The following is a 12,233-nucleotide window of genomic DNA, read 5'->3' as shown; positions in this document are numbered from 1 at the left end:
AATTCAGTGTTGATGAATTCTTTTTTGTACAGTGACTCTGTATATTCTTTCCACCTTCTTTTGATACTTCCTGGATCATTCAAGATTTTCCCCATAAGCTACTTCCCAAAATGATCCCTGCCAGCCTTTTTTTTGGGGGGTGGGGTGGGGGTACAGTTTCTTTCTGTATTCCTTCCATCTTCTTTTGATACTTCCCGGATCATTCTGGCTTTTACCCATGAGATCGTTCAGTATTTCAGCTAGAGGCTTAAATTTGTTTTTGCATGCTGGGAGAGTTCTTCCCTTTTTGTTTCCTAATTCCAAGTCTTTGCGCATATCATTAGAATACTTTGTCTTCTCCAGCCAGGTGCCTTTGAACTCTCCTTTTCCTCTTCCTCACTTCAGCAATCCTCCCCTCTGAGTAGGCTTCTCAACATTGTGGGCAATTTTCAGAATTTCTTGTGACATCCATTTTGGTCTTTTCTTTCTTCCTTGTCTTTGCAATGACCTCTTGCTTTCTCCCTGGATTATGGCCTTGATGCCGTCCTACAGCTCACCTAGTTTTTGATCATTAATGGTCAATTCCTCAAACTTACTCTTGTGATGGTTTTCAAATTCAGATAAGATAGACTCAGATTGTATTTTAGTTCTTTTGAACTTGTTTACATTTTCTTCAGCTTCAATTTAAACTTGCACATGAGTATTTGATGATCTGTTTCACAGTCAGGCCCTGGCCTAGGTAATTTTTTTTTAAAAATAAAAATTTTATTTCAATTGTGATTTACAGAGAAGTTTTCAGTCAATTGTTGCATATTTTACCCCCTCACCTTGCCTTTCCCTTCCCTCAGTTCTCTTTTTAAAAAATATTCATTCATTGTTGCTCGATTACCTACCTCCTCCCAACCCCACCCCAGTTCTCTTTACAATGATATATCTCCACTTTTGGGCTGTTGTCATAGATATAATGCTTAATCATATATTCATTTTAGACAGTTCTTTCTTTCATCTGTTCCAATGCAATAGTGTTTACTTATCCACTCTTATCTTGTTCTCCTCCCAACCCCTGGTCTAGTTTTGACTGTTGGTGTTATTAAGCTTCTTCTATGATACTTTCCACAAACATAGTCAATCTGATTTCTGTGTCATCCATCTGATAAGGTCTTGGTGTATAGTCACCACTTGTACTTGTGCTTTTTTAAAAATATATTTGCAATCAATAAGCCATTGGTTATGCAAAATGCAAATTATCATTTCTATCACCAAGCTTATGATTTTCAACTACTAGTCCATCTTTGTTTGAACTTTCACATTCTAGTCACAATTATTATTAATGAATCTAGATTGTATGTTCAATCAATTTCAGACTAAAAGTTGATAAAAATCCTCAATTTCCTCATCTTTGGATTAAGTTGTTGGTGTGTAGACTTGTTTGCATAATAGCTGTATTAACAGGTTTTCTTTGTACACTTACGGATAGTATCCGTCACTCACAGCATTGTACTTCAGGATAGATCTTTTTTTTATTATGACTGCAACACTATTCTTCCTCAGTTTTTCATTTCCAGCATAGAAGATTACATATTTGTCTGATTTAAGATGGTCATTGCAAGTCCATTCCAGCTTGTTATTGCCTAGAATGTGGATCTTTTTACATTCCATTTCACTTTTTAACAACTTCCATTTTTCCTATGTTTGTACTTTGTACATTCCATTTTCTAATTCTTAAGGGATATTTGCAGCCATTTCTCCTCATATTTCAGTGTTTCTCTCCCTAAGGGCTCTACCTTTAACTGTGTCTAACAGTGTTCCTCTATTGTTCATAGGGCTTTAAAAGTCGAGTTATTTCAGAAGTTGATGGCCAATCCTACTTGTTAATTTGTCTTAATTTGGAAGCTCCACTGAAGCAGGAGTGGTGTATACTTCCTAAACAACATGAAACTCTATGAACTTTGATAAGCAGTGATAGTGATAAAAAGGCTTCAGGCCTTTTCCTCATAGGGTAGCTATGATTCGTGCTCTACTTGAAGGCAATCAACAACAGCCACCACTGAAACTTTCCCACCATGGGTGAGCCTTTGATACTGAGATACCAGTGACACTGCTTCCAGCATCACAGCAAACAGCCAATTACTCTAATATAGCAAACTGATAGGCAAGTGTGGTGCTCATAAGAACAAACTATTAACATACAAGCATATACATAAACAAAGAACATATTTGTGTATATGCACACACAAACATACATACACAAAATAAACAGCCCCTCAGGTCACTCCCCTCCAGCTCCCCCTCCAACAATACAGCAAACTGGCAGATAAATTATAGACCTCTAACAGAAAACCATAAAAATAAGCAAACACAAGCAGATATTAAGCAGGTCCCGGGTGTACCTACTGGCTTCTCCTAGAGAAGACCCAGGCCCCAGTTGCACCCACTTTCTAACTAGCTTCTCCCAGCACAGATGGTGTGCAGGCTGACCCCGCACACTCCTGCTGTCTGTCTGTCGACTCCTAGTGAAACAATTGTTTTCCTATTCCTAAAAAAGCATATGGGATCTATATTTTCTCCCAGTCTAATAATAATAATAATATTCAATAGAATGTGGAAATTATTTAAAAAATCACTAATATCACACAGAAATAAAATCTGGCTGAAGACTATTTACAATGACTAGAATGCCTCCAGAAACTCTATGAATGTGGAGAAATGATGAAAGTTATACAAATGTTCAGGTCTTTCATTCAAAGGGTTGCTATGAGTCCTCTATGGCTTGATGGCAACTAACAACAACAACAACAACAACATAGAGAGAACTCTGTTGGCCTAGTGGATAGAAAGTTATGCTATCAAACCAAAGGTGGGTGATTATAATCTGCGGCCCTCAGGCCTGGTTTTTATTGGTTTTGGTCAAACATTCTTCTAAGTGGTATAGCACTGATCTGTCCATTTGCTGTACAGAGGTAACTCATGGTTGCTGTGATGCTAAACGCTGTGACACTGATATGTCAAATGTGATAATGGTTGTCCATGGTGGACAGCGTTTGTTGAAACTCCATGATTAAAACAAGGTTGGAAGCAGGAGTGGCATCTACTTCCGAAATAGCTTGCCTCTGTAAATTCTATGAACATGGAGAAATGATGAAAATTATACAAGTGTGCAGGTCTTTCATTCATAGGGTCACTATTAGTCATCTACAGCTCGATGGCACTTAACAACAACAACAACAACAAAACAGTATAATGACAAAGAACTGCCACAAATTCAAGCTGGATTTAGAAAAGGTCATGCCACCAGATATATTATTGCTGATGTCAGATGGATGTTGGCTGAAAGCACAGGGTATTACAAAGAGGCCTACTAGTCTTTTATTGCCTATCAAAGGCATTTGACTGTGTAGATTATAACAAATCGTGGCTAACATTGAGTATAATGAGAATCCCAGAAAACTTAATAGTGTCCATATGAAACCTATACCTAGACCAAGAAGCTGTTGTAGAAACATTGAACAAAGGAAAACTGCTTTGGTCAAAATCAGAAAAAGCATATCAGGGCTATAGCCTATCTCCATACCTGTTCAACCTAGGTGAGCAAATCCTTCAAGAAACTAGACTTTATAAGGAAGGCAACGGCAAAACTATTGGAGGAAGACTCATAAACAGCCTGCATTATGCGGATAACAGAATCTTGCCTGCTGAAAGTGAGGACAGTTTTAAATGCTTGCTGCAGAAGATCAAAGACATCATGCCTTCAGTATGGATTACATCTCAACATCAAGAAAACAAAAATTCTCACCACTAGGTCAATAGGCAACATCATGATGTTGTTGTTAGGTGTCATTGCCTCAAGTATAATTCATAGTGACTCTATGAACTACAGCTCTGAACCCTATCCTATCCTGTGCCATCCTCACAATACTGACACATGTGAACTCATTGCTTCAATCACTGTGTCAATATACTTGGTCTTCCTCTCTTTCACTGGCCCTCCACCTTCCCAAGTATGATGTTCCTCTCCAAGGAATAGCCTCTCCTAGCAACATGCCCAAGTGAGCTCTGGTGGCTTAATGGTAAGAAACTGCACTGCATTCTCAAAAATACGTAGTTCAAACCCACTAACTTCTCTGTGGGACAAGGATGGACGATCTCCTCCTGTATGATTTGCTGTCTCTGAAATCCACTGGAGGGTCAGATATGGGCAAGTTCTAACTCCATAACACACAACAACAGCAACATGTTCAAAGTAAGTCAAATGAAGTGTTATCATATTTGTCTCCAAAAAACACTCTAGCTGCACCTTCTCTAAGACATATCTGTTCTTTTGGCAGTCTGTGCTCTTCTGTAACACCACAGTTTCAAGGCATCAATTAATTTTCTGTCATCCTTCTTCATTTGTCCAACTCTTAGCAGCATAGCAGTGATTCAAAATACTAGGGCCTGAATCATGCACACCTTAGTCTTCAAACTAGCGTCACTGCACCTCAATAATTTAGCGAGGTTCCTGATGGCAAACTTTTTCCAGTGCAATACATCTCCTGATCTCTGGACTCCTGGGATAAGTGTATTGATTGTAGATAAAAGTAAGATGAAGTCATTGACAGTTTTGATCTTTTTTCCATATATTTGTTCCTATTCCCCCAAAACGTAATCCATAAAATGAGGAAATTATTGAATAATGTCATTAATATAACATACAAACAAAATACTGCTGAATATAATTTTAAAATGGTAGAACTGTATATAGACAGAGAACGGCCAGAAGTTTAAGCTGTATTTAGAAGGGGTCATGACACCAGCAATATAATTGCTGGTGTCAGATGGATCTTGACTGAAAGCAAAAAAATACTAGACAAATGTCTATTTGTGCTTTATTGACTATGCAAAAACAACATCAAGATAAATGGAGAAAGACTAGAAACTGTCAATTATTTAATCTTGCTTGGATCCACAATTAACAGCCTTATTACTTGCAGTTAGGAAATCAAAAGATGTGTGTTACATGGGGGAAGTCTGCAGTCAAGGACTTCTCCAAAGTGTTGAAGAGCAAGAATGTCAATTTAAAGTATGCTTGATTGAAGCCATTACTTGTTGTACAACTAAGAGTTGACCGTTGAATAAAGATACAGAGGAAGAATCGATGCCTTTGAGTTGTGGTGGTGGAGAAGAGTACTAAATACCACATGGACAGACAAGAGAACAAACAAATGTATGTTATGGAAGGTGATCCGGGGTGCTCCTTAAGAGAAGGATGGTGAAACTTCATCTCACATACCTTGGCCATGTTATTAAGAGAGGCCAGTCCTTGGAAAAGGACATCATGCTCTGAAAAGTGGAGGGTTGGCAAAAGAAAGATAGACCCTAAATGAGATGGATTCACACGATTGCAACAATGGGTTCAAGTGTGGCAGAGATGATGAGGATGGCCCAGGATAGGGCACGGTACAGAACCATTGTTCCTAGGGTGTCTATGAATGATGGTTGACAACATCTAACAACAACAATCCCTCCCCTGACACTTACTAGTCATTTACTGGTTTCCATAATTTGTTGCAATGACCACACAGAATTCAGAGATAACACTCATGATTGTGAGTTGTATTAGGAAAGTTGTTATTGTGTTGATTGCCTTCCTATAACTATTGACATTTATCCAAGTTGATAGAGTTTCCAGAGTCATGTTGTTTAAGAAATGGATGCCACTCCTGCTTATTAGGAAAGTAGTAGGTTACAGTTCAGGATCAGGACTACTCAAGATACAATTCTTCAATCAGGACAGCCTCTTTTCAGTTATGCTCACAGGCAGACCTTTCTCTGACTCTTGAGGCTTGGCCTCTGCCCTGCTTAGGTAATTGCTACAAAACTCTTTCAGCTCTGCTAATTATATGCTTTGCAGCACCCTGCTCTTGCATTAAACCTAAAGCTCTATGTGTCAGCAGGTGTAGCTCCCTGAAAATGCCCCAAAGCACCCACTCCACCAGCAAGAATTCAGCTTTCTTATTCCATGGACTGGAAGCCCCCTAACACTGTCTCTTGGTTCTGCAGCCTTTGCACCACCTGCCAACTACTCAATATCATCTTATTTTGTGGAATCTCACCATTTTTTACCGTCTTTCTGATGTTTCAGTTCTTTATCTCTGGTTTGCACAAGGATCCTAAGTCCAAAAGAGGCACTGCACTCTATTCTTCTTGATGATAGCAAGAGCCTCATTTCCATCTCTAGCGTCTGGCAGGATGGCAAAAAATTTAGTAATCTCTATATGAATAAAAATGACAGAAAGGATTGATGCCTTTGAGTTGTGATCTTGGCAAGAACACTGAACAGCCTATTGACTGTGAAAAGAATAAAGACATTTGTCTTGGAGGAAGTACAATCACAGTGCTTCTCAGAGGCAAGGATGGTGCAATTTCGTCTCACACATGCTAATATTTTGAGCATGTTGTCAAAAGGGTTCTTGGAAAAAGACATCATGTTGGAGAAAATAAGGAGGATCAGAGAAAGAGAGGAAGACCCTCGGACTGTAACAATGGGCTTGAGATATGATGGGGCTGGTGCAGGATAGATCACTGTTCAGATCTGTTGTTTATAGTATTGTTATGAGTCATAGTTGTCTGGATGGCACGTAACAACAACAGCAGCAGCCAGTCCCTTTGGTGGCCCACAAACAGCTAACATTTGCCTCTATTCGTGGGAGTCAAAGATATTGGCTAAAAAAAAAATCCTTTTAAGTGATCCACTGCACTGCAGTCACCTTCAATAAAATAGGTATCAGCAGGGCTTCCAGGCTAAAACAAACTAGAAAGAAAAGACTGTAGATTTACTTCTGTCCAGGCTTCAGAGCTTTTGTACATAGATAGAGATACTATGACTCAACAGCACATAACAACAACAACAGGGGCTACAACAGTGGACTTGAGCATATTGATGATCTTGAAAGTGGTACAGGATTTGTAGTATGTTTCAATCTGTTTGTAGAGTCATAATGGGTAATTAACAGCAATAACAATGATTACATTGCATAATATTGTTTGTATTGCAGTGTAATAAAAATGTAAAATTAAAAATGTAAACTTATCTAAAATGGGGAACAAGCAAGAGGTGGAAGGAATTATGAAGAGTAAACTTTTGGGGTCAATGATGCTTATTATCTTGATTGTGGTGATAGCTGCACAGGTGAGTACAAATGTAAAAATGTATAAAAGTTTACCATTTATGCAGTTTATTTTACCTCAGTTATAGTTCAATACAGCTATCTTTAAAACCTATGAAGATCCTACAGGTTAAAAAAAAAGTATAAAAAAAGTGAGTAACTCAGTGGACTTTTTCTTTATGAAAAAGCTATGAAACTAGCACTTGGGTCAAGAGACAGGACATTTTAGACACCTAGAAGCTCCTTCATGCCCTATCCCAACCACTGCCCCCAAGGAAGAGGCTACCATTCTAACACATCTCCACACATGTCACCTGTTTTTGAATTCTCCATAAACAGAACAGCACAGGTGCCTACACAGGCTTCAGTCTGCATGGTATCTGAAATGCACCCATATCTGTGTTGTGGTTTTGGTGGTTAGACTATAAATTTGTTTAATTTAAATTTTAAAAATGTTTCATTATTTTTGAATTGTGATTTGACATCTTTTCAATTTTTAACATAGTTTCACAGATCATATTATTCTTTTTTTTAGATCATATTATTCTAATCTCTTAAAGGATAATTGACCATTTAAAGCAAAATAACAATAATAATAGGGTTTATTTTACACATGAAGATAAAATGTATGATGAAAGCCATAGGTCGCAGGGAAGAAGTGGAAGTATATTGTTGTAACGTTCTCATTTATGTGCAATTGTATGTAGCACTTGAAGGCAAACTGTGAAAAGGTACAGGCCATACTAGAAAGTCCAAGGAGTGTTGGTGGCTCAGGGGTAGATTTTCATGTTCCATGAGGGAGACTCAGTTTCCATTTCTGCACATTGACCCTTCTGGGCTCTTGTCTGTCAATGGTGGCTATAGTTAATACAGGCCGCATCCTAGGGAAACTCTCTGTACATCCAATTAGAGCTGTGATGGGATAAAGGGATATTGCATTCAACACTTGTTCCATCTATTTGCTCTATCAGTTTATGGGGGTTCATTTCATAGCTTCTAGGTTATATCATTACATACATGTATTTTTTTAAGACAGAATTCAATTTGTGACAGAAAACAAGCAACTCATTTAACAAACTAGCCACTTCCCTGAAGAAAATATGCAGATAGCAAATAGATGAAAAAGCGTAACTTCATTTGTTGTTGTTGATGATGATTGCCATTGAGTCAAGCATGACTCGTAGCAACTCTATGAACAAAAGACCTGAATTCTTCCTATAACTATTGTCATTTCTCAAAGTTCATAGAGTTTCCAGAAGCATGTTGTTTAGGAAGTGGATGCCACTCCTGCTTCTAAACATGTCTTAATCTGGGAGCTCCACCAAACACTGTCCATCGTGGACTTCATTAGTCAACAAATACGTGCAACTTGAAATCAGAATGAGGTTTTGCTACATACCTTTTGGAATATCTAAAATGAAAAAGATTAAGTTCAGAAATAATTTGAAAGACATATGAATTAATATCAGGAATTAAAATGAAGATAGAATTCTATTGTAGATACTGGTGTTCCATAAACCAAATGCTTCAAAATGTAATCTTTGATATAGCTCAAAGCTGAGTCCTATGAGATGAAGGTCAGCTATACTTCTATTCTCCACTCTTCTTACCAATTCAGACACCAATGTCTATCCCATGACATTCTCTACTTTTCTGATAGGTCTGGCAATTCATTGCAATAGCCACACAGGACTCATAGGTCATGCTCATAATTGCTTATGGGGCTTATCAAGCATGTGATTAAGGTTTAGGATTAACTTGGAAGTAATGGAACAGCTCAGTACACAGTTTTTCAACCAGGAAAGCTTCATTTCAGTTGTGTTGACAGCTAGTTCTCTGCTACTTGACTCTGCTTGGGCTTGGCCTCTGTATTAGTTAGGCTGTGTACAGGGTCTTAGGTGTAGAGAATGGCATTGAGTCACCCCACTCTGCCAGAAAACTTCTTGCCTGAAGGCGGCACTCAACTCTCTTGCTTCATGGGCAGCACACTAATGCAGCCACCATGGTCCATGGTCCAGAAAGCCCTCAGCACCACCTTATGCTAGTCTCCTGGTTCTGCTCCAGGTGTTTCTATGTCACTTGGTTCTGGTGAGCTTGCTGCTGCTTCTCACTACCAGCTTGACAATTTTCTATCTCCTGGGTCTAGGAAATTCTCAGCATAAGGACACTGAATCCAAAGGATATATTCTGCTCTCAGCTCTTCTTGATGTTAGTAAGGTTTTCCTTTAACCTCTAGAATGAATTCTTTTTAGACTTAACAGGATGACCAAATTGACCAATCCCATTGGTGGACTAGAGGCATTTTAACAGCATATCCCATTCAATCCTGGAATGAGTTTTACACACTTTATTTGCATAATTCAATCCAATAATTTAATGGGAGATACAAGACCATAGCCAGAAAAGTTATATACAGGAAATTTATTGTACCATGCATATCACGGTATGGTGATGTGAAGCATTCACTATTGGCAGCGATGCAAAATTGTATTGCTTTGTTAGGTTTTAAAGAAAGTTAACATGTAGGTTCATATGACCTACCCCTTAAACTTCTATGTATTTACCCAAGAGAAAGAAATGCCTAACCATATATACACAGACATTCATAGACACTTTATTTAGGACAGTAAAAAAATGGAAGTAACCCAAATGTCCTTTGGTAGAGGAATGAAGCAGGGATGGCATCTACTTCTTAAACAACATGTCTATGGAAACCCTATGAACTTTGATAAATGTTGATAGTTATAGAAATGCTTCAGGCCTTCTGTTCATAGGGTTGCAATGTGTCATGCTCCACTCAAAGGCAATCAAAAACATATGAATGAATAAACAGTAGTACATCTATATACTGGAACACTACTCAACAATAAAAAGGAAAAAACTATTGAGAAATATAACATGGATGTTGTTGTTGTTGTTGTGATGTGCCATTGAGTTGCTTGCGACTCATAGCGACCCTATGTACAAGAGCCCTAAAGGCCATTCTATCCTATGTCAACCTCGCCATCTCAAACACATTCATTCCCACCACTGCACTCACAGAATCGATCCATCTCATTGAGGGTCTTCCTCTCCTGCGTCGTCCCTCCACTCTGCCAAACATGATGTCCCTCTTCAAGGACCAGTCCCTCCTTGCAACATGCCCAAAGTAGGTCAGATGAAGCTTCAGAATCCTTGACTCCAAGGAGCATTCTGGCTTCACCCTCTCCAGGACAAACCTGTTTGTTCTCCTAGCAGTCCATGGTATATTCAACATTCTTCTCCAGCACCACAGATCAAAGGCATCAATTCTCTTTCTATCATCCCTATTCACTGTCCAACTCTCTGATACATAGCACGGAATTGCGAAGAAGATAACCTGAATCAGACCCACCTTAGTCTCCAGTCTGATGTCATTGCTCTTCAGTACTTTTGAGAGGTCCCTCACAGCTGGCTTTCCCAATGCAGTTTGTCTGCTGATTTCCTGGCTGCTGTTACTAAGAGTGTCGACTGTGGAACCAAGTAAACAAAAACTGTTAACTATCTCAGTCTCTTCACCTTCTATACTGATGCTGCCAGTTGGCCCAGTGGTGAGAATCTTTGTTTTCTTGATGTACATATAAAAATAATTATGCTGAGAGCAAGAAGCCAGACTAAAGCATACACACTATACAATTTCATTTACATAAAATTATAAAAAATGTAAACTTATCTAAAATGGGGAACAAGCAAGAGGTGGAAGGAATTATGAAGAGTAAACTTTTGGGGTCAATGATGCTTATTATCTTGATTGTGGTGATAGCTGCACAGGTGAGTACAAATGTAAAAATGTATAAAATTTTACCATTTATGCAGTTTATTTTACCTCATTTATAGTTCAATACAGCTATCTTTAAAACCTATAAAGATCCTACAGGTTCAATGCAAATATGCCCACCCCTATTATTCCTTGTCCTCCTAAAAGTGCCCACTGTAGGGACTTTTAAGATGTGAGTAGGGGAGGAGGTGTCCTAGCACATGAGGGGCACAAAGAGGCAGAGATCTAACCCTCCTCACTAAAATTTGGAGCATTTTGGGATGTCAGGCCTGCCTTCAAGCTGTTATCAGTCCCCAGGTCTGAGGTTTCACCCCATCAGGGAAAAGAAGACCTTATCACTTCACATTCATACCTGCTCCTGCCCTGCCCACCAGCCCCCACCCCACCCACAAAGCCTTGACTGCAATCCTGTGATTTAGTACAGCCCCCCTACTGGTAATTAAAATACCTGTCCCACAAAAGACATGGAAAAAATTTTCACAGAGGAAAATATTTGAATGTCCAACAGACACATGAAGAAATGCTCAAAATCGCTGGCAATAAGAGAGTTGTAAATCAAAACCATGATGAGATACTATCTCACTCCAGTACCAGTGGCAAAGTTTAACAAGTCAGCAAGTAATAAATGTTGGAGAGCATGTAGAGAGATAGAAACTTTTATACATGGTTGGTGGTATTGTAAAATGGTACAACCACTCTGGAAGGCAGTTTGGCATCTCCTCAAAAAGCTGAACATAGAAATTCCATATGACCCAGCTATTCCATTGCTTGGAGGAAGGTACCCCGAGAAAATGAGAACTGGGGCTTAGACAGAGTCTTGTACACCAATGTTCATAGCAGCGTTATTCACCATCACGAACATCTGGAAGTAGCCCAGAGTCCAATCACAATTGAATGGATTGAGAAATCATGGTGCATTCACACAATGAAATACTGTGCAGCACGCAGGAGCAATGATTTTGTAAATTATTACCTAACTTGGGAGAGACTGGAGAGCATTGTGCTTAGTGAACTAACTTGGGCTCATAAGGACAAGTACTGTGAGTATGAGGATCCAAGGGTGAGAGGGGTGGAAGCAGACGGAAGAGAAAGGGCAGGGTGGGCTGGGGTGGGTGGTGCTCGTGGTGGTGGTAGTGGTGTTAATGATAGGGTCACACAATTTGATGAGTAGGGGAGTGAAGGAAATGGGAAAGATTCAGTGTGGAAAAACAATGTATTTGAACTTTGTAAAATCAATCAGTATAAAATAATTATAAAAAAACAACAAAAATCCTGCACCAATGCTGCATCTTTTTATTTTTTATTTTAAATTT

The sequence above is a fragment of the Elephantulus edwardii genome, unplaced genomic scaffold (assembly GCF_000299155.1).
Source record: "Elephantulus edwardii isolate Elephantulus edwardi_28Jun2011 unplaced genomic scaffold, EleEdw1.0 scaffold00228, whole genome shotgun sequence".
Classification (NCBI taxonomy): domain Eukaryota; kingdom Metazoa; phylum Chordata; class Mammalia; order Macroscelidea; family Macroscelididae; genus Elephantulus; species Elephantulus edwardii.
The sequence above is the reverse complement of the archived record's forward strand: the minus strand, read 5'-3'. Positions refer to the sequence as shown.